Raw genomic sequence first — 23,101 nt, 5'->3', positions numbered from 1 at the left:
TACCTGTAAACTGGACTAGATCCTGAATTTTTCTAGTTTCCTCCAATATTTGGCTAAACTCTCCAAACTAACGTTTCCAGCTTTCCTCCCACCCTTCTGACATGGAATCCTTGAGAACTAAAAGTGTCATTTTTCTGAAGTCATGCGAGCTAAAGTTGGACAACTTGATATAAACTTCAAAGAAATCACCACGACAGCTCAGGTATGGATAATCTTCATGACTGTTGTGGTGTGGTCTCTCAGTAAGATCACCAGTGACATTCAAGCTACAAACCAAAAAAATCTGTCAGATTGTCTCTCTGAAGATATTTTGAGCCAGACATCTAGAAATCTTCCTGTCTCACTGTCTTCAGAACTCAGAAACTGGGATTATAATCTGTTCCAACCATTAATCATTGTTTTTCTTTTATTTCCATAGAAATGCCTCTTGTACCATAGCCCTAACTTTGGAAGCCCACCTGAATCACCACCTCCTGAAATGAGATACAACTGTTTAACCGAACTGACATATTCTCAGTATTAAGAGAGTGGTTCAGTGAGATGGAGCAATCTACCAACTCAACTTCAGGATTGCGAAACTTCTTGGGGAAGTTTCCAAGGTGGGACTGAGGGGAGGGGCGAACTATGTGACTCCAAAACATGCCATTTTGGCTTGTGGGTTATTTTGAGTTGAAGGCAGAAAACTTTTATTTCTCCCAAATAACTTAAAAGAATTTAGATAGAGGACCTGGCCCAGAAAGAGAGCTATTACCAGAGATAAGGTTTTTTTTTTTTTTTCTTTTTTAAAGAGAGAGAGCTGGGGAGAGGCGCAGAGGTAGAGGAAGAGAGAGAATCTTTTTTTTTTAAAGATTTTTTTTAAATTTATTTATTTGACAGAGAGAGACAGCCAGAGAGAGAGGGAACACAGCAGGGGAGTGGGAGAGGGAGAAGCAGGCTCCTAGTGGAGGAGCCTGATGTGGGGCTCGATCCCAGAACGCCGGGATCACGCCCTGAGCCGAAGGCAGACGCTTAACGACTGCACAACCCAGGCGCCCCCAGAGACAAGTTTTTATTTGAAAGACCTATCTATATGGCAGGGCAGACATCTAATTACCAAACATTGGTTCTTCTTATTGTCCTGTCACCCTTCTTCCCTTTGAAGCCCCAGGGCCCTATCCTTCCTTAGTTCTGGATGGCATATTAGCCTCAGCTGAAGGGCTTGTCTTTGGGTCTCATATTCTGATGGGACTTCTGTATGTATGTAATTAGATGTTTTTCTCCTGTTAATCTGTTTCTCATCAACTTAACAGCCAAAGAACCTAGAAGGGTGGAAGATAAATTATTCCTCCAACACATGCAATATTTGTTCTTTCATCCTTTTGGCTTATTTTGCTTAGTGTATTTCCCTCAAGGTTCATCAGTGTTGTAGCATGTGTTAGAATTTCCTTCCTTTTTAAGGATGAATAATATAATATTGTATGTATACACTAAATTTTGTTTATCCATTCATTCACTGATGGACATTTGGGTCCATCATTTGGACCACCTTTTGGCTCTTAAATGAATAATACTGCTATGAACATTGGTGGACAAATAAGTGTTTGAATACCTGCATTTAATTCTTTGGGAATATACCGGTAAGTGGAATTGCTGAATCATACGGTAATTCTATGTTTAAATTTTGATGAAGTCCAGTTTGTTGCCTATGCCTGTTGTTTAATATCCACAAAATCATTGTTGAATCCATTGTCAAAAAGTTTTTGCGCTGTTTTCTCCTAAGAGTTTTGTAGTTTTACCTTTTACATCTTTGATCCACAGTACGTAGATTTCATAACTTGTTAATTTAGTGATCTTCAAAAAGTATAAACACAGGGGCTCCTGGGTGGCTCAGTCAGTTAAGTGTCTGCCTTCAGCTGGAGTCATGATCCAGGGGCCCTGCTGAGCAGGGAGCCTGTTTCTCCCTCTCCCTGTGCCACTCCCCCTGCTTGTGCTCTCTCACCCTCTCTCTCAAATAAGTAAATAAATAAATAAATTAATTAAAAAATATTTCAAAAAAATAAAAATACCCTAGCTTGCAGGACTCTACATGATTTGGTTTACACTTTTCTGATTTCAACCGATTCTAGGAACGCTGTCCACATCGTGCTGTTTCTCAATCATGCCAAGCACGTTCAAAGCATTTATACCTGCTATTCCTTCTTCCAGGAGCCCACTGCCTTCATATCTCTGATTATTCATCCCCTTCTCAGTGAGGTCTTTCCTGAGCACCTTATCTAAAGTGCCATCTCATCTCTATCCTATTATCCTGCCTTTGTTTTCTTATTAGCATTTGTCATTGCCTAACATGTTATTTGTTTTTTTCCTCGTGTCCTCCAAAGAGAAAATAAACTTTAGGAAGGCAAAGATCTTGGCCTCCCTCTTACTGTAACAGGATCCTCAAATTTTTATCTGAATGCATAGATGCTCAGAATAAAGGCACTTAGTGGTGGCCAATGGGTGAAAAACTTCTAGGTCATATCCTTAAAAATAGGGAGTGTACCTCTTTTTTCTCTCTCCCCGCTTTGTACTGGCTAGAATTGGATGTGGTGGCAACCAGTTTTAGACTATTTAGACGATGACAACTCCTTAGAGATGACAAAGCAACTAGAATGATGGAACTTCGCTACCTATTGATTTCTTGAATGCGCGTCTGCCTTCTGCTCAGGTTGTGATCTCTAGGTCCTGGGATCAAGCCCCGCATCAGGCTTCCTGCCCAGTGGGGAGTCTGCTTCTCTCTCTCTCTCTCTCCCTCTGCCCCTCCCCACTGCGTGTTCTCTCTCTGCCTCTTAAATAAATAAATAAAACCTTCAAAAAAAAAAGCTGTTGAAAAAGCTTGGACTTTTCTTTTTTTGAGAGAGCGCACACTTTATTTGAAAGAGAGCATTGCACATGACCAAAAGATGAAGGTAGCCCAAAGGGCATCCTGCACATCATGTTCTAAAAGATACAAAGGATGACAAGGTAAAGAGGATAAAGAGTACACTTTATATGATGAGCACTGAGTAATGTATAGAATTATTGAATCACTACATCATAGTCCTGAAACTAATATAACACTGTATATTAATTATACTCAAATAAAAAACATTTTTTTAAAGATATTTATTTATTTGACAGAGACAGCCAGCGAGAGAGGGAACACAAGCAGGGTGAGTGGGAGAGGAAGAAGCAGGCTCCCAGCAGAGGAGCCCGACGTGGGACTCGATCCCGGAACGCCGGGATCACGCCCTGAGCCGAAGGCAGACGCTTTAATGACTGCACTACCCAGGCGCCCCGAATAAAAAACATTTTTAAAGATAGGATAGGATGTTTTGCTAAGAAGGATCAACTGGAATATGAATTCGAGTAATATTTTTTTGTCCCAATAGCTTCAATCTCATCAATAAAAATGATGAATGGTACATGTTCTTCAGCAACTTGAAACAATTCCTGTACAAGTTTGGGCCAATCACCTAGATACTTCTGAATAATTCAGAGCCAGCTATTCTCAAGAAAGTGGCTGAGGTTTGGTTTGCTATTGTTTTGGCTACTAAGGTTTTACCTCTGCCAAGTGGACCATAAAGAATGACTCCCTTGGGGGGCGCCTGGGTGGCACAGTGGTTAAGCGTCTGCCTTCGGCTCAGGGCGTGATCCCAGCGTTATGGGATCGAGCCCCACATCAGGCTCCTCCGCTATGAGCCTGCTTCTTCCTCTCCCGCTCCCCCTGCTTGTGTTCCCTCTCTTGCTGGCTGTCTCTATCTCTGTCGAATAAATAAATAAAATATTTAAAAAAAAAAAAAGAATGACTCCCTTGGGGGCTTTATACCCATCCTTTTTCATAATATTCAGAACGAGCAACAGGAAACTCACAGATTCCTTAATTCCCTGATTTGGTTGTCCAACCCCCCCAATAACAGCATAGATCTCCTGGAGGGACTTTTCACCTTCATCGCTGTGACCAAGGGATCCGTGTCACCCCATCAGAGCATACACCTTGTGGTTGAGCAGGACTGAGCAGCCGGGTTCCAGCAGACTGTTGTCTACAAATGAAAGAAAGCTGATGTGGTGTTCTGAGCCCACAGATGGAGACACAATGGCGTGTCTTTGATCATCAGTGACCTCTTCCAAGGTTCCTACCAACATTGGGTAAGCTGGCTACACTCAGATCATTCAGCTTTGATCTTTCCTCTCCTTGCTTTTCTCCTAAAGGCTTCATTTATTCCTGATTTCTAATGAATTCTTCCTCCTCTAACATCAATCATTTTAACTGGCACTGAATGTGACACTTTGCTGGCAATATCTGATCCTTCTGTTTCCTTCTTTTCCCCACTCTAGTTGGTACACAAGGTGCATATTTCATTTTCTTGTACTCTCCATCCTTCTTGCTACCTCCCGGACCATGACCACCACTACTCTGACTTTGACCCATCTTGCTACCTCCCGGACATGACCACCACTACTCTGACTTTGACCCATCTTGCTACCTCCCGGACCATGACCACCACTACTCTGACTTTGACCCATCTTGCTTTGGCCGCTGGAGCCAAGATTGGACTTTAATGTGGAGACACATTTTCATCCTTTAAAAGATTTTATTTGTTTATTTGAGATAGAGAAAGAGAGCAAGAGAGCACACTCAAGTAGGGGGAGTGGCAGGCACAGGAAGAGGGAATAGGCTTCCTGCTGAGCAGGGAGTCCAATACAGGTACAGGGCTCGATCCCAGGATCCTGGGATCCTGACCTGAGCCAAAGGCAGACACATAATCGACTTAGCCACCCAGGCACCCCTACACATTTTCATTTTAATAAAGTAACTATTATTTTGCATCTCTGTCATAGTAGCTGCATCTATTTCTTAACTCTGAGCTTTCTAACCAGTGTGCCTCAGCCAAGAGAAAGGAGGAATATCAACCAACAGAGCCTACCATAGTGACCAAAACGTTCCCTCTTGTATTAATCTCAGTGTCTTCCTAGCCTTAGGATGGGGAATGGAAAGAAAAAAAGATCCAAAACATCATTCTTGCTGCTGCATATATGCATATTATCTCAACTATTTATAAAAATACATATACCCATGCATACGAAAAAGCACTAGAAGAAAATACTTAAAAATGTTAAGCAGAGGGGCGCCTGGGTGGGTTCACTTGGTTAGGCATCAACCTTCAGCTCAGATCATGACCCCAGGATTCTGGGATCTCTCCCTCTCCTTCTGTCGTTCCCTCTGCCGCTCCCCCTGCTTGTGCTCTCTCACTTTCTCACTCTCTCACTCTCTCATACTCTGAATGAATGAATGAATGAATGAATGAATGAATGAATAAATAAAATCTTTTACAAAATGTTAAGGGTGAAGATTCGGTTGCAAGAGCTCAGGGAAGAAAACTAAGCACTGTGAAAGAGAAAAAATAGTGAAAATGACCAGAAGCTTTTTGGATGGGGAAATGGAAAGAATAATGATGCAATTTTCATGAAAGTCATTAAATCTGTCATTCTTATTACATTATAGTAACAGAAATACCTTAACAAATCCACCCTGGATTCAGATAACATTTTTCTTTGAAAGTATTAGAGACTGTGCTTTTTCTGTGCGTCCTGAAACACATATCATGAAACAGAATTCCTGAGACACGACCATTGCAAAAAGAGTGCTTTCTGTGGATGAGATACTGCATCCAGTATCTCTCCCTGGAATTTTAAAGGCTCTGAGAAATCCTGCAGCTAGGAAACATGATTCCTGTTGCTCAGTGAAGCTTTACTGTGACAGACATTACTGTTCACATCTGTACTCTGCTCTTTGTTCTTACAACCCTGATTTGTTCAGAGCAGCAACGTGCCCAGTTAAAGGACCACATTCTCCAGCATTCCTTACAGCTAGACATGGCCGGGTGACATAGTTCTAGGCAACGAGGTGGAAGTGGCAGTAGCTGAATGAAACTTCCTGAATAGTTCATAAAAGAAAGACCAACTGAGCTGGCAGGTATGGTTGCCATTTGCCTTCCTGTTCACCTTGGCCGCAACATGGATGTGACAAAGGAGATAAACCTCTGAAGACGGAAGACACAGGATCAGGAGAACTGACCAAAAGCATTAAAGTAGCTTCTGCCTCTGATGCTTTCATGGGTTGACTGTACTTCTCAGAACTTCTCAATCCATGAGAAAAAGTAAATCCCTGTTTGGCTAAGGTACTACGGGTTTCCTGTCAAAACACAGAAGGAGTCTGGGTCCTTGTTGGCATCATGGGGTAGCCGCATTTGCCTAAATCTAAACTTCTTTTACAAAAGAGAAAAAGCAAACCCTTATTTGTTTGTTACTTGCACCAGAGACAAACAGCAGCGTGCACTGTGCTTGAGTTCTGAATAAGGAAGGAGGAGAGAACAGCCATGCTTTGGAAATGCTGAGTCTGAGACACTCGTGGGAGAGCCACATGTGGAGAACCAGGGGAAAGTGGATGTGTAGGTCAGGAGCTTGGACAAAAGATCCGGGCTAGAAAAAAACAGGTCATGTGCTTGCTTCGGCGGCACATATACTACAATTGGAACGGTACAGAGAAGATTAGTATGGCCCCTGCGCAAGGATGACACGCAAATTCGTGAAGCATTCCGTATTTTTATTAAGAAGTTGTGGCCCATATATACAATGGAATATTACTCAGCCATCAGAAAGAACGAGTTCTCAACATTTGCTGCAACATGGACGGGACTGGAGGAGATAATGCTAAGTGAAATAAGTCAAGCAGAGAAAGACAATTATCATATGATTTCTCTCATCTATGGAACATAAGAACTAGGAAGATTGGTAGGGGAAGAAAGGGATAAAGAAAGGGGGGGTAGGGGCGCCTGGGTAGCGCAGTCGTTAAGCGTCTGCCTTCGGCTCAGGGCGTGATCCTGGCGTTCGGGGATCGAGTCCCACATTGGGCTCCTCTGCTGGGAGCCTGCTTCTTCGTCTCCCACTCCCCTGCTGTGTTCTCTCTCTCGCTGGCTCTCTCTCTGTCACATAAATAAATAAATAAATAAATAAATAAATAAATAAATAAAATCTTAAAAAAAAAAAAAAGAAAGGGGGGTAATCAGAAGGGGCAATGAAGCATGAGAGACTATGGACTCTGAGAAACAAACTGAGGGCTTCAGAGGGGAAGGGGGTGGGGGAATGGGATAGGCTGGTGATGGGTAGTAAGGAGGGCACGTATTGCATGGTGCACTCGGTGTTATACACAACTAATGAATCATCGAACTTTACATTAAAAACCAGGGATGTAGTGTATGGTGACTAACATAATAAAAAAACATTAAAAAAAAAAAAGAAAAAAACAGGTCATAAGAGCTCAGGGTAGATACTTTGAAGTCCCTCGTTGCCTGTCATGGATTGGGCACAAACCCATTCTGTGCATCTCTGAAGAACAGAGCAAGGGATCTGATTTGGCTCCAAATGAATGAATACTTTCTCATGCCAGAGCTCTCTAAACATGGAACAGGCCCTCTGAGTTAGACAGCATCCTGATCCTTGAGCAATGCAGGTGGAAACTGGGTACTCAAGTGGTGGGCAAGATGTCCAGAGCGCTAGGAAATTGGATTTGATGACTGTTAAATATCTTTCAAACCTTGAGCAGCCAATATTCTAAGCATCTAATTTGGTTCTGAAGTGTGACGTCATCAACCTTGTGAAAAGGATTCAACCAGCTGTGAGCCCACAATCACTGCTGTTGCACCCACTCTTGCTCTGAACTGTACACTTAAAAACAATTAAGATGGTAAATTTCATGTGTATCTTTCCACACTTAAAAATTCTAAAATAATTAAACATATGCGGTAAGCACTTCAAAGTAAACACTCAAGTATGAAGAATGAGCCTCAGGAATAGTGGCTGGTGCCTCTTAGAGGCATTGTAAATGCTCCAAAGAGGTGACTGTGAGCTGGAACAGAGCAGGTGGCTGTTGGCAAGGGGGCATCTCTGCAAACGGCCCGCAGACCATACGTATCTGCTTGGGATGGAGGCTTGCAATTTTTCCAATGGAGGCAGGAAGCCTGAGGCACCGAAGCCAGTGGACCTGCCATCCCTCCAACTTCTCCTTGTAGCTTCCTGTGGTAACTGTCACCCTGTGGCCACCTGCTCCTGTCCCTTGACCGGAGAAGTTCTATTGCCTCTGAGTGCAATATTAGTTCCTTAACTCTGATGTTGAAATATTACAGAGTTAGAGACTGCTTATTGAGTGCCTACTATGCCCTGCACAAAGTCCTTTACATATTGTTTCTATTATTTTCACAGGGACTCTTTCAAAGAGGTTTTGTGATTCTTGTCTTACTCATGAGGAGACCAAAGTTCTGAAAGGTTAAGTAACTTACTCAAACATGCACAATAAGGAGCTAAATTCTTTCCATCACACCATGTGGCCTCTATAATAATAATAATAATAATAATAATAATAATAATAATAGTAATAATAATAAAATCCCTACAGCAACTGGGACATTTTAAAAGCCCTCATAAGGTCTCAGAGGCAAAAATGCACTGTAAGCAACTCGGGGGTGCCACGAAATAGTAATTGCTAATATTTATTGAGCATTTAGTATAGGTTAGGAACTTGGTGAAACTCTGATTACATTACCATATGTAATACATTCAATACCTTCAAGTAATATGTGTAAGGGTGCCTATTTGTCCAGTGCCTGGCACAATGGCAAAGGCTCAGGAATGGTCAATTATTTCAGGACAAAGGATTAATACTTCTTTCATATTGAAATAAGTGATTTCCAAGATCAATGCCAATTCTGAAACAACTACTACTACTTTATTTTTTGAGCACTGGAAACACATTCCTGGGTAATTTTAAGGCAGAACTTGGTTTGAATGCTAGTTCAATGCTGCCTTTGTTTTCCATGATACCAACCTTAAAAACAGGAAGATATACCAGAAGATGCCATTAAGAATATGTGTTTATAGTAGAAAGGCATTCATTCATTCATTCATTCATTCATTCATTCATTCATTCATTCAACAAATAGGTTTTGAATGTCTTCTGTTTGCCAGGCCAAACTTCCTGTTCCCCCTCCTCCCCTCAAAAAACAGACTAAAACAAAACAAACAAAAAAATCCAAATCAAAAAAGCAACACCCCCCCATATAACTAGCTTTCAAGAGGTTGTCACATGGATATAGAATAGAGCCGTTGCAGCAAGTACTATAGTATTGACCTTGAAAATTTATCCTTACAAATTGAATCTCATGGATCTTTATTAAATTCTCAGTTACAGCTGAAAAAATGCCACTTTTTTGCCATTGTCATTTAATAATATGATGACCTTATAAAGGAACTTCGTGTGATTAAATCATATATTTAAATAATTATAAAACTTATCTTTCTTTCTATTCCTGTTCCTCACCTTGTCATATCTATTGCTTTTGTTAGACCAGGCAATTACTGTTACCAGTTTCTCTGTGGAGATATTTTATGCCTATGCAAGTGTCAGGGCAGAAAAATTTTCCTTCCATCCTTCTAGGTTCTTTGTCTAATAATTAAATTGACATAAAACACATTAATAGGGGAAAAAAGTTAATTTTATATATACAGAAGCTCCATAAAAAGGTGAAACCCAAAGACACTCAAGCAATTGAGGCTTATATGCCATTTCTGAGCTAAGGAATGGGATGAGGGCTTGGGACTTCAAACGGGAGAAGGGCAATTCACAGGAAGACAAAAGCAGATGTTTGCCCTGCCATGCAGGTAAGTCCTTGAGATAAAAAGCTAACCCTGGTAATAACTGTCTTTCTGGGCCACGTCCCCCTATTTAGATTCTTTCAGAAAGTTAAGGGAGAGGTAAAAGTTTTTCCCGAGTCTGCTAGGTCTGGATTGACTTCAGCTCAAAATAATCCACATGCCAAAGCGGCAGGCACATTTTGGGGTGGTATATTCTGCTCCCCCTCACAAGTTCCTTTGTATCTTTACCCACGCGGGTCTGTTTTTGTTTTTTAAGCTTTTATTTTTAAGTAACCTCTACACAGGGTAGGGCTTGAACTCACAACCCGGAAATCAAGAGTCTCAGACTCCACCTACTGAGCCAGCCAGGAGCCCCAGGACTACCCGTATGGGTCTCAAAACAAAACAAAACGCAAACAATGTTATAACCAGAGACATTTTTCTGTGCTTTGCTTTTTTTCATGTAATATACCTTAGAATTTGTTCCGTATTAGTATGTAAACTGCTGCTTTGCTCTTTCTAGCGTTGGCAAATTATTCCTTCGAAAAAAAATGGACTCTAATTTCACTTGGTTGCTCTTTAGTTTCACAGCTTAAGAGAGGAAAAAGTTGTCTTTTTGTCTACATGAGTCAGTTTGGGATTACTAGGAATCCCCGTTCTGCCTGCCTTAGTTGTTGGGAGGGAGAAGTTTTTTAACGCGCTACAAGGAGGTATTATTAAGACCAAACTGAAACCCAGGAAGAGCCTGGGCCAGAGACCCCCCGAAAAGGATCCTCCCCCGACCGCTCCACCTGCACACAAAGACCCAGCGAGCAAGGCCCATCCCACCTGCGGCGGGGGCGGGGCCAGTTCCCCCACCCCGCCCCACGCACGCACGCACGCTCCCATTTTTCCGGCTGTTTCCGCGTCCTCAGTGGGGGTCGCCATCTTGGACTTTGGGTCACTTACCCCGTCAAGACAGACACCGCGGCAGCCATCTTTTACGAGAAGCCTGCACTGCAATCCCTGCGCTCAGAACACCGCGTTTCTCAGAAACGGGAAAAACTCTGTGTTCCGTACAGCCACAAAGGAAGCCGCCATCTTGTACGTCAAACCGCTCCATTTCCGGACCGGCCAGCTGACGTGACAGGGGAGGCCCGAGGCAACATAGGCGGCTCTCGCGCCCCCTGGCGCTGGCGCCCTAGCAGTGACTCCAGCTTTGACCTGTTCGGGATTCTGCTTCCGGGTCTGCTCGGGCGAGGCCTTGACGTCGCCGGACCCCGCTGGGAACGCCGAGCTGGGACGAGGCTGGGGTGGAATCTGAGCCTGCGCGTTGAGCGATCGAGGCGTGACGTGGCGTGGTGTGGCGTGGCGTGGCGTGGCGTGGCGTGGCGTGGCGTGGGGAATTAGGGGAGGAAATGCGCTTTTGTTGAGGGCCCTTGCGTGCTGTGTTAATCCACCACGACCATGTGAGAGATGTACCGTTTGCCTATGAGGAAACACTCGTCTGCCTTTCCCCCTCTGCCAGGCCCTGATAAAGCCATAATTAAGCATTCCCCTCACCGTTTCTGCAGAATGGGATAACAGCGTCTAATCTGAGGGATTGTTGTGAAGATTGAGTGTCGAGATTCAGTGCCTGGTTTTTAATTAATATCAGGTTCCTCTGCATTGACAGTAGTAATAACATAGTATCAACAACCACTTGCCAGGCACACGCTAACTTCACTTACACTACAACTCTATAAGGTGGGTAGTATCAGCATTACCATTTTGCAAATGAGGACGGTGAGGAAAGCAAAAGTAATTTGACCAAGTTCGCAAAATAGTAAGTAGCAATGCCCCGGGTAGACTGGGTGGGGGTTGGGGTGGGGGACGGATCTTAACTGCTATACGTGCTCTCTGGTAACAGGTGCTAAATAGGTGGTAAAGAAACAGGGACCCATTATCATAGTTCTTGCAGCCTTGTGACAGAAGTGGAGCTTCTAAGGACAGACTTATCTGGGAGGGAAGAGAAGAGGGTGGGAGGTAGAGGAGGATTGACCAGAGGGAATGGGCAAAAGAGGATAAAACAACATTTTTGTCTTCTTTGCACCAGAAGTGGAAAAAAATGGCTTCCAGCTTGTGGAATGGGAAGTCAGGATGATAGTAATAATAATTGTTATGACTCGTTTAGTAGTTACCATGTCTATTCTTAGAAGGTGTTAATCCGGCCCTAGGAGGCTGAAGTTGGAAAAGTAGGTCCCTTATCCTTGGCAGTGTTTAATTACCTATAAAACTGGGGTAATAGGAATCCCTGTCCCAGCCACCTGGCCAGATTGTTTTGAGAGAGTTTTGGTGTCCTACACTATCATTTGGTGTGGTTTTTAATGGGACCCTGTGTTGGCAAGGCTGGGGAAAGTGGGCACTGTGATACCTACTGGTGGAGGGAATGTATGTTTTTATAGCCTCCTTAGAAGCCAAGCTGGAAATGTCTGTTAACATAGAATTAATTCTTTCCATGAATCATTTGATCAACCACTTAAAAGCTTAGGAAATTATTTTATAGGTGTGTTCCAAATGTGCACAGACATGTGTGCAAGGAGATAACAAACCAGCATTGTTTGAATAGTGAAAGCCTGGAAACAACCTTATCGGTCATCAATGGGGATTGGTTTGGTTTAAAAAATATGACACATTGGGGAGGCTGGGTGGCTCAGTTGGTTAACTGTCTGTCTTTGGCTCAGGTCATGATCTTAGGGCCCTGGAATTGGGGAGTCTGCTTCTCCCACTTCCTCTGCCCCTCCCTCTGCTCATGCACACACTCTTTCTCAAATAAATAAATAATAAAATCTTTAAAAAAATATGACACATCTGTGTGACAGAGTCCTAACAGCTTTTTTTTTTTTTAATTTTAGAGAGACAGGGAGAGACACATAGAGTGTGCAGGGTGGAGAGGGGCAGAGGGAGAGAGAGGGAGGGAAGGTCAAGCAGACTCGCCACTGAGTGAGGAGCCCCACGTGGGGCCCATCTCAGGGTCCTGAGATCCTGACCTAAGCCAAAGGCTTAACCGACTGAGCCACGCAGGCACCCCTATGCAGCTCTTAAAAAGAACAAAGCAGTGCTGTTATGGAATGAGCTCCAAGGTCATATTGATCACATATAATTATGATGCATGTGGCTGCAAATAATAGAATACTCTTCTATTGCAGCTTCAACAGACCAGTGTTAATCTAGTGCATGCAGGTAGTCCATGCATAGGTAGGTCTGAAGTTTGTATGGGTATGGTGTGCCATCAGGAATGCAGACTTTTTTTAATGCAAAAAAATTTTCCTGTGAGTCACATATTAAAAAGTGCATAAAACATAAATGTCCAATTAGTAAATTATTGTAACACGAATGTCTATGTAACCACTACCTAAGTTAAGAAAGAGAATGTTGCCAGCATCCCAGAAACTCCCTCTTGTGCTCCTTTACCCTGTGTGCTAGGAGATCCCAGGAAGGTGTGCATCACAATCAGTGTACACAGCAAGATCCATGGCAAGAACACCACTGAAGCCAGCACTGAGCTGGCCTTCCCTGGCCAGTTGCACAGAGCCATGGGGTTGTGGCTCAACCAGTCTGAGATGTTAAAAGTCAAGGAATAGGGGGCATCTGGGTGGCTCAGTCGTTAAGTGTTTGCCTTCAGCTCAGGTCATGATCTCAGGGTCCTGGGGTTGAGCCCCAAATTGGACTCCCTGCTCGGGGGGAAGCCTGCTTCTCCCTCTCCTCCCCACTCATGCTCTCTCTCACTATCTCTGTTGCTATCTCCGTCTCTCTCAAATAAATAAATAAAATCTATAAAAAAATAGTCAAGGAGTAGGACACAGGAATAAAGTAATTTCCCCTAGTGCTGGTGCCCTCAACACTGGGCCTAACCCTGGTGGACCTGGTGGGGACACCTCATCTGTGCCAGGGAAGACAAAGCAGATGGATGGGAACCAGGACTGCGATGTTTCTGAGAATCAACCGAGGGGTGTTGGAGGAAGGCTGTGGGCTGCGGGTGGAATATCTCATCCTCTCTGCCTATGTGTGGTCCACCTTGCTGCTCTGGTCCACCTGCTTGTGGTAGCAGCAGAACTCTAGTCTGGACAGGGGCCAGGAAATAGAGTGGTCAGCAGGATGACCACATAGGCCATGAAGAAGAAGCTGAAGGCACTGTCTGATGCTGTTCTGCTGTGGACATGCACTGGTCATGGGCAGGGAGGAGACGATCATCAGGCACTGGCTACTTATAAGAAACATGTAGTTGGCAGTCAGGATACCAACCAAGGAGAATGGGCTGTCCTGCAAAGTGGCACTGGATGAGTTGGAGGGCATGACCTTGATTGTGGCGATGATGGAGAATGGCATGGTCTCCAGGTGTCCCATCACCAAGATGGCCACTTGGCTGCCCAGGATGCACACGAACTGAAGGATCTTGCTGAGCAGGGAGAAGTTGAAGTAAAGGACAGTAGGGGCATCGTGGTGTATTGGGTCAGGACATTGTTGATGAGAGCTAAGGAAACTTCTTTCCAGAGGGCCAACCATGGAGTAGATGAGGAATGAACATACCTAGTAAGCTAAACAAGGTCAGCGACATGTTGAGGGTTATGCCCAGGTGGTTTGTGAAGCAGATAGAGGTCATGATAAAGACATTCCAGGGAAGCATAGTCCATAGGCCCAACATGAAGAAGCCAGCCCACACAGCCTTGTTCCTTACCTGGGGCTGGTGATGAGTTGTCATGTGATGGTGTTCTTGTACCACCCAGCCAGCAGCTCTCTCAGTCGGGAACTTGACTGAGGTTGGGCAGGCCCTGGGAGGCAGTGTCCAGGCTCTGTCTCAGGAGTCTGGCAGCCTGGCTTCTCTTGCAGGGGTCCTACTTGTCAGGGTCTTCATAAGAAGGAGGAGAACTAGGGGCACCTGGGTGGTTCAGTGGGGTGCCTGGTGGCTCAGGCGCGTCTGCCTTAGTTTCAGGGCGTGATCCCAGGGTCCTGGGATCGAGCCCCGCATCAGGCTCCCGGCTCTGCTGGGAGCCTGCTTCTTCCTCTCCCACTCCCCCTGCTTGTGTTCCCTCTCTCACTGGCTGTCTCTCTGTCAAATGAATAAATAAGATCTTAAAAAAAAAAAAAGAAGGAGGAGAACTAGATCTCTTTGGTATTCACACTTCCAAGATCCATAGCACCTATTTCCTAAGTAAGGCATTGGAAATAAACAGTGATTTTAGGAATCTTTAGATAATATTCCCTGCTCTATCTGCTTTAAACCATCAATCAGATCACCTCCAATTCCATTATGATAGCTTCCTGTCTCTGGAAATTGGATGCATTCCAGGTCTTCAGGAGACCTCTCTTTAAAGTGCAAAAATACCTTCATATCTATTATAAGTGTCCACATTGGTTATTAGCACCTCAGCAGGGATGTATTTACCACTTAGTTAAGGAGAAGTCACAATCAACAGGGATGCATTTACCACTTGGTTAAGGGCAAGTCAAAATTTAATTCTTCATCGTCATATCCTCCTCCTCCTCCTGGGTGAGAACCAGTACCTGGAGAAGGTGCTGTTTCTGTCCTTGGGAAATATACAAGGTTTGTTCACTCAGGTGTACAAGTGCACAAATGTTATTGTCTTCTGGAAGAAATGGAATAAGGAAGCCTTTTCTTATTTTTCTAGGACTATCTAACACATTAAAATTCTACAATATTATCCTTTATTTATTTATTTTTTTAAGTAGGCTCCACACCCAGCATGGAGCCCAATGCAGGGCTTGAACTCTTGACTCTGAGATCAAGACCTGAGCCAAAATCAAGAGTTGAATGTCCCTACAATATTGTCCTTACAATATCATCCTCAAACTTATGAATAACATTCACGCAGGACTACACAAATCAAAACAAATAGGAACATCAGACCTTTGCACTTTTATCCACCTAATATGTTCAATTATTGCTTTATGCAGTTGTCTTTTTTTAAAAATATTTTTCATTTATTTATTTGACAGCAGGAGAGCACAATCAGGGACCGGCAGAGCGAGAGGGAGAAGCAGGCCCCCCGCTGAGCAGAGAGCCAATGTGGGGCTTGATCCCAGGGTCTTGGGATTGTGACCTGAGCTGAAGGCAGATGCTTAACTGACTGAGCCACCCAGGTGCCCCTATGCAGTTGTCTTTTAAATCAGAGGAAGAAAAGAGCTATAAACAAAAAGGACATTTATGTTGTCTTATATTTCCCCAAGTAGTTACTTTTATTGGTGTTCTTTGTTTTTTCATTTGGAATCGAATTACTCACTAGCATCATTTCATTTTAGCCCGAAAGATTCCCTTTAGCATTTCTTGTAGTGTAGGTCTGCTAGTGACAAATTCTCTTAGTTTTTGTTTATCTAGAAAAGTCTTAATTTCTCTTTCATTTTTATTCTTTTATTTCATTCATTGATTTTTAGATATTAAACCAAACTTTCATTCTTGGGAAAAAGCCCATTTGATCATGGTGTATGATTCTTTTTATGTATTGTTTGCTTTTGTTTGCTAATATGTTGCTGAGAACATTTGCATCCATATTCATAAAATATATTGATCTGTAGTTTTTTTTGTGATGTCTTTGTCTAGTTTTGTTGTTAGGGTAACACTGGCCTCATAAAATGGGTTGGGATGTGTTCCTTCCTCTTCTATATTTGAGAAGAGTTTGTGAAAAATCAGTATGTATTCTTCTTTGGTGTTTGGTAGAATTCACCAGTGAAGCCATCTCCCCTGGGCTTTTCATTATGGGTAGTTTTTCAAGTTACTAATTTAAAAGACTTATTATAGGTCTATTCAGACTGTCTATTTCATCTTTTTTTTTTAAAAAAAAGGTTTTATTTATTTTAGAAAGAGAGAGATAGTGCGTGAGTTGGGGGAGGAACAGAGGGAGAGAGAGAATCCTAAGCAGGCTCTGCGTGGGCCCAGTGTGGAGCCCGACGTGGGACTCCATCTTGTGACTCTGAGATTATGACCTGAGCCGAAACCAAGAGTCAGATGCTCAACTGACTGAACCACCCAGGCACCCCTGGATTATCTACTTCATCCTGAGTCAGTTTTGGTAATTTGTGTCTTTCCAGGAATTTATTTATTTTATCTAAGTTATATATTTTGTTCATGTACAAATAGTCATATTATTCCTTTATAATCCTTTCTTATTTCTGTAAGGTCGATAGTAATGTCCCCTCCAGGTCTTAGATTGAACACCAGGTAGCTAGGTGCAAGCTGAGAAATGCTGCCCTGTCCCACCCTGCCTGAGCTAGGTGCAAGCCTGAGAAATGCTGCCCTGTCCCCCCTTCTTTCGAAAACCCTCTGAGAGCTAGAGGGAGAGGGAGCGCTGTGTCCTTGGCTGCTGCAGCCTGGTGTGGAATTTCTGCCTTGCTGGGCTAGAATGGTGGTGCGAGGTAGGGTCTTGGTTCGAATACCTCAGACTCTTGCTTTTCTTACTGAGTTTTCATAGATTTTGTTGAATAGGTGTTTCTTCGTTTGCTCTTTGCCTTCATGACCATTTCTGGAGGCTTTAAATGTGTTTTTATAGTCTTCACCAGTTTTACCACAGAGGTCAGTGGAGCTCCTCATGTCATGCTGGAAGTAAGTCCTGCACCCATGGTTTTCATTTTTGAAGGATATTTTGTTCATATAGAATTCCTGGTTGACGGTGTTTTTCTTTTTAGCCTTTTGAGGGCGTCCCACGGCTTTCTGGCCTCCATGGTTTCTGATGAGAAGTCTGCTGTTCAGCTCGTCAAGGATTCCTTGTGAATGGTGGCTCATCTCTCGCTGCTTTCAAGATTCTCTTTTTGTGTTTGCCTTTTGCCCACTTGATTATGATGTGTCTTGGTATGGATTGCTTTGAATTTATCCTTTCTCATACTTCACTTTAGTTCTTTCAACATATTTATAATAATTGATTCATAGTCTTTGTCTAGAAGTCCAATGTTTGATTTCCTTAGGTACAGTTTCTCTTTATGCCCCCCCTCCCCCAAGTATGGACCATACTTTCTTATTTCTTTGCATACCTCATAATGTTTGTGGAAAACTGGACATTTGCAGTAATCTAATGTGGCAACTCTGGAGTTGCCTCTCCTCCAGGACTTGTTTTTGCTGTTTGTTGTTGTTGCAGTTTGTTTGTTTAGTGACTTTCATGAACAAAATCTGTGAAGTCTGTGTTCTTTGTCATATGTGGCCAGTGAAGTCTCTGATCAGTTAGCTTAGTGGTCAGCTAATGATTAAATAGCGGCTTCATTAAATGTCTGGAACCATTAAATCTCCCAACCTTTGCCAAGGGGCTCTGTGCATGTCAGGCACACCTTCTGCGCTCATGAAGGCATTTTGCAACTTCATCTTATCTTTCACTTACTGTTTCTACACAGCCTCATGAGCAGCCAGAAGTGAGAGCTAAGAGTCTCCTCGGGTATTTTTTTGGTTTCAAAACGTGGATTTTGACCATTTTTTTCAGTGTTCTCATTGTATTTATGAAGGAGAGGGATTTTAGAGGTCCTTACTTTGCCATTCCTACTGCTGTTGTCTTGTCCATGTAGTATTTGCAAAAGTCTTTACTTTTCATCTCTTGATAGATGACTACATAGGATATTTTCAGTTTTTGTTATTACAAACAAAGCTCTGTGAACGTTTTGTCTGTGTATCTGGGGCACATGTGGTCACATTTCTCTAGCATATATATCTGCAAGTGGAATTGCTAGCCCATTTGGTATGCATATCTTTGGTAGATGATACCAAACTGTTTTCTTAAGTGGTTATACCAAATTATAGCAGGGAATGAGAGTTCCCTTTGGTCCACATACCCACCAAGAGTTGGTATTGTGAGACTAACAGGTTTGTCAATTGGTGAGTGTATAGTGGCATCTTCTTGTGGTTTTACTATGCCTTTCCCTAATTATTAATGATACTGCATGCTTTTCATCCTTATTGGCCATTTGAATAATTCTTCTTCTGGAAGTGCCTGGTCAAATTCTTCTGCTTATTTTTCTATGGTGTTGTCTTTTTCTCATTAATTTGTATTTTTGTATATATTTTGGATATAGGTCCTCTGTGTTATATGTGTTCCAGTGACCTTCTCCACCTCTGTTTGTGTTTCATTTATGACATCTTTTGAAAAATCTTTTATTTATTTATTTATTTTAAGATTTCATTTTTAAGTAATCTCTATACCCAACATGGGGCTCAAACTCACAACCCTGAGATCAGGAGTCACATGTTCTTCCAATTGAGCCAGCCAGGTGTCCTGAAAAACCTTTTATTTTTAATTTGAGTTTTGGATTTGCAGAAGAGTTGGGGAAAATAGTAGAGAGTGTCCCTGTCTAATCTGATTGTCTGCAGAGCTGCTAGTTTGCCTCTCTCACCTTCACCCAGCTTTTCCTTGTGTGAACCTCTTGCATAATAATAGAATGGGAGTGGGCATCATTTTTTGTGAATATTCCCATGGTAAGTGGTTTAGGCTCTGTGGTCCATACAGTCTCTGCTGCAACTACACAACCCTGCTTTGTAGTGTGAAAGTAGTTGTAAATCATACGTAAATGAATGGGTGTGACTATGTTCCAGCAAAACTTCATTTACAGAAACAGATGGTTGGCCTGCAGGCCATAGTTTTCAGACTCTTGCTCTCTAGGAAAGGAACATGCTGTCCCCCTCCTCTCTTCCCCTTAGGTAGAATGTAGACATTATGAGGAGGCAGGGGCAGCCATCTTGGCTCATGAAATGGAAGCCATGTGGTAAGGACGGGTGAGTAATCTTATTGAAGGAAGCTGTGTTCTTGGGTTCCATAGGATTATTACATGAGAAATAAACATTCTTCTTGCTTAATCCATTGTTGTTTGGGAATTTTCTAACAACAGTTTGTACTGCATACTACTATGCTAGGCTCAGTTTGAGCGGAGTTTCTATCTCTTGCTACTAAAACAGTTTTGACTAATACAAATGACAACTGGAATTTGGGGTCTAAAGAAAGGAATTGTTCTGAACATTCTTCTGTGGGTATGATAGGCTCAGTGTTGGACTTTGTTTTCTGTGCTATCTGGACAGTTCCGTCTTTCCAAAACAGGGGAATAGTAAGGAGGGTTCACTGCTAATATGCAGAGTGATATTTCTCAAACTCACTTGACCGAATGCAAACACTTTTCTGTGCCTTTTTACTGAGCGTCTGCAATACCTCATGCACTCTGGGAGTCTTCATGATGAATTACAGCGTGGTGTTCCCCTTTCCTTTAAAGAAACGCAGGTATACAGACCACCTACTAGGGGACACAGAGGTAAGAGGGATTAATTGTGTGTGTGTGTGTGTGTGTGTATGTGGGTAAGATTCATAAATTGTTCTCAGATGATTTAATTTTATTTATTTTAAAAGATTTTATTTGAGCGAGAGAGAGAGCGCGCACACTAGCAGAGGGAAGGGGCGGAGGGACAGACTCCCCACTGAGCAAGGAGCCCCACGTAGGGCCCATCTCAGGGTCCTGAGATTGTGACCTGAGCCAAAGGCAGATGCTTAACCAACTGAGCCACCCAGCTGCCCCTCTCAGGTGATTTTAAATCTACTACCAGAAGCAAACAGAGGGAACAGTGAAAGAGTTTGGGGCTTTTAGTTAGAAGGAATAGTATGGGCAAGGCCATCACAATTTCTTGATGTACAGGCCACAAACACAGGTATTTAAGAAATATAAACATATTTATTTGTGTATCACATCTTTATTTTGGTTTCCAGCTCCCTTCTCCTCTGGATGGTAAAAAAGTTAATCTTGGTCAATTTGGGTTTTTTTCTCTCCTTTTCCCAGGTTGCTCTAAATCCTGGGAGTGGGATGGAGGGTATTGTTTAGTGCCAGGTCAGGGAGCGCTTGGTACTTGCTATTATTTATCCATGCTGGCACCCATTAGGACAACCTCCCTATATTGCGTTATCTTGAATTGTCAGTCTGAATAGCTGCTAATTTGTCCCTGGTACAACACTGTGAATATCTTCCCAACATCTCCGTCTTCCCTCACCCTCCAATCTATCAGAAACTTGTTCTAGCCGACTTAATAGGGGGGGAAAAAAAGCAATATAGTGGAGGTTTATGGAGTAGCTCACAGTCAATGGAGGAGTGGAAACAGCCAACATTGAAAAGTTTGGGACTAGAGAAGATTGAGGCCAGGACTGCCAGTGGAAATGAATTAGTTCAGCAGTTAACAGGTGTAGTTGCTGCATTAAAGATTCAAGTTTCTGGTAGAGAGAGTCTGGTCTACATTGGGTCTTGTTCCTTCTCTGATTCCAGTGGTGTTTGGTACACTTTGACTATTTCCCCAAACGGAGCTAATGAAAGTTCCTCAAAAGAATTGTGGAGTTATGTGACCCAGACTGCTCATTATCTACCCAACATCTCTCATTCTTCCTCACCAACACTATGTTCTTTGCTATGTTCAGATGGGTAAGGTGGCGATGCAACCCAAAGCGCAACAAATGCTTCTTGAGGGAGTGAATGAATGAATGAATGAATGAAGGGGAAGTCGATGACCTCAATGTTTACAGAGCATTTTTGGGGCAGTAATTTCTAAAATTAAAAAAAAATACTGTTCACTCAGTGACAGATGCAGTTCGTACTCCCTCTTTGTGACTGTCTTTGCAAGGGGACCAAAGAAATGGGAACAGCAGTTACCTCCTAGGAGTGTGATGAGTTTCCTGGAGAACAGAAGATGAAGACTGACTTGTCACTGTATATTCTTTGTGGTCTCCCGCCTCCAAAATGGTCCCCAACTATCTCTGCCTCCTGGTACTCACCATGGTCTTTCATAATCCCTTCCTGCATTGTACTGGGGTTGGTCTGCCACTAATAGAATATGGCAGAAATGATGGTATGTCATTTCTGAGATTTCATTTGATGAGAGAAAAGAACTCTAAAGGCCTGATATATAAGGGAAGCCATTTTAGATTTCTTTCTAAGTCAGCATGACCGTGCATAAACTTCATTTAAACCAATGATTTATGGCCCACCAGGCTTACATCGTGCACCTACTTTAGAAATGAGTAGCCTAAAGGAAAACCATCTGGTCCTTAATATATTGATCAATGCTCCTACTCCCCGCATTCCTTGATATTAAAACTTGTGATTCTTGCCTATATGCTAATCTATAACCTTTTGATCTTTTACAAAACTGTGAAAACTGTTCATTCTCTGGAACATTTTCTTTCCTGTGAAGAGCATGTTTCCTGGGCAGCTTTCCTAACTTGGGCTCAAATAAAACTCTCTTCCTCACTTTTTAAAGATTTTAAAAGTTTCGCTCATTGTGAATCAACACATTGCAGAAGACACTCAGGCTTCTGCCTTGGTTGCTGACTCTTTCTGATTCCTCCTGCCAGTACCCCATGAGTGAGCTGTCAGCTGGGCTACAGCCTCTCAAGACTTGACTAGAGCTAGAAGATCTGCTCTAAGCTCACTTAAGTGGTTGTTGGCAAGAGGAATGAGAGAGAGGAAGGGAGAAAGAGACTGTGACCAAGGCAGAAGTTTCCTAGGGAAAATAGAAGGTCTGAAACTCCAGGATGATTCAGGGATATCTTTGTTGTAAGTGTCAGTTGGTGGAAAAAAATCAGATTGGTTCATTCATTTGGATCCTGGTGGATCTCCCTGAACAGACTGCTGCCAAAGCAACTTCCTTGTATTGTATTTTAATAACGACTGTGTTAAAATGTTTAACACTATCCATTCTGGCATTTTTGATGGGGCGTTAGGAGATCAGCTTCCTAGTCCAAGTTCTGCTCTTGGATGGCTATGTGACTTTGGATAAGGTACCCTCTCTGGGCCTGTATTTTATATCTGTGAAATAAGGATTAGAGTGGGATCCCTAATGTTTCTTTTTGTCTAAATGAACCTAGGATTTTATTCAGGGGTGTGGGGGTAGTGACAAGAACTCCAGTTCAAAGTCGGTCCAGGTTTCTAAACAACCTGATATTTACTAGCTTTGATATTTGAGTTTAATCATCTATAAAACAGGGATAACATTTTAATGAAAAACTCATTTATTCATTCAACCAATGGTTATTGACACCAATGTTTATTGACATTCTGGGATAAACAATCTAGATAGCTTCCTGCCCTCAGAGAAATGACCTTCTGTAATAGTTTCTTACTGCTGCTGTAACCAATTACCACAAACTCAGTGGCTTAAAAACAATACAAATTTATTTTCCCTACAGTTCTGGAGGACAGAAGTCTGAAATGGGTCTCACTGGGTTGAAGTCAAGGTGCCTCTGGTTTGTCTGATGTTCCTTCTTGTTGCATTGAGGTTATACTGTGCATTTTCAGCAATTCTGTGAGAATACTACAGAAGTGAGGTGCCCTTCTGGGTGTATCAGATCAGTGGGTACATCATGTCATTACGTCTTATAATCGGTGATATTAACCTAAATCGTTTGGTTAAGGTAGTGGTTGCTAGGATTCTCCACGGTAA

The 23,101-nt window shown here is 42.7% G+C and overlaps 1 non-coding gene and 1 pseudogene across 1 annotated transcript; one reads left to right on the top strand and one right to left on the bottom strand.

The window, feature by feature from the left end:
• Positions 1-3,305: 3,305 nt before the first annotated feature.
• On the bottom strand, positions 3,306-4,437 carry LOC123802030 (26S proteasome regulatory subunit 4-like; annotated as a pseudogene).
• A 2,059-nt stretch (positions 4,438-6,496) lies between these two features.
• Positions 6,497-6,603, top strand: LOC123802074 (U6 spliceosomal RNA). Its single transcript, XR_006782423.2, has one exon. It is a non-coding gene; the product is annotated as a U6 spliceosomal RNA (small nuclear RNA).
• The last annotated feature ends 16,498 nt before the right edge of the window (positions 6,604-23,101 follow it).

This window comes from Ursus americanus, chromosome 14 (assembly GCF_024610735.1).
Source record: "Ursus americanus isolate L20-20 chromosome 14, mUrsAme1.1.p, whole genome shotgun sequence".
In the NCBI taxonomy this organism is placed as follows: domain Eukaryota; kingdom Metazoa; phylum Chordata; class Mammalia; order Carnivora; family Ursidae; genus Ursus; species Ursus americanus.
Note: the sequence above shows the minus strand (reverse complement) of the source record. Positions and strands in the feature narration are given on the sequence as shown.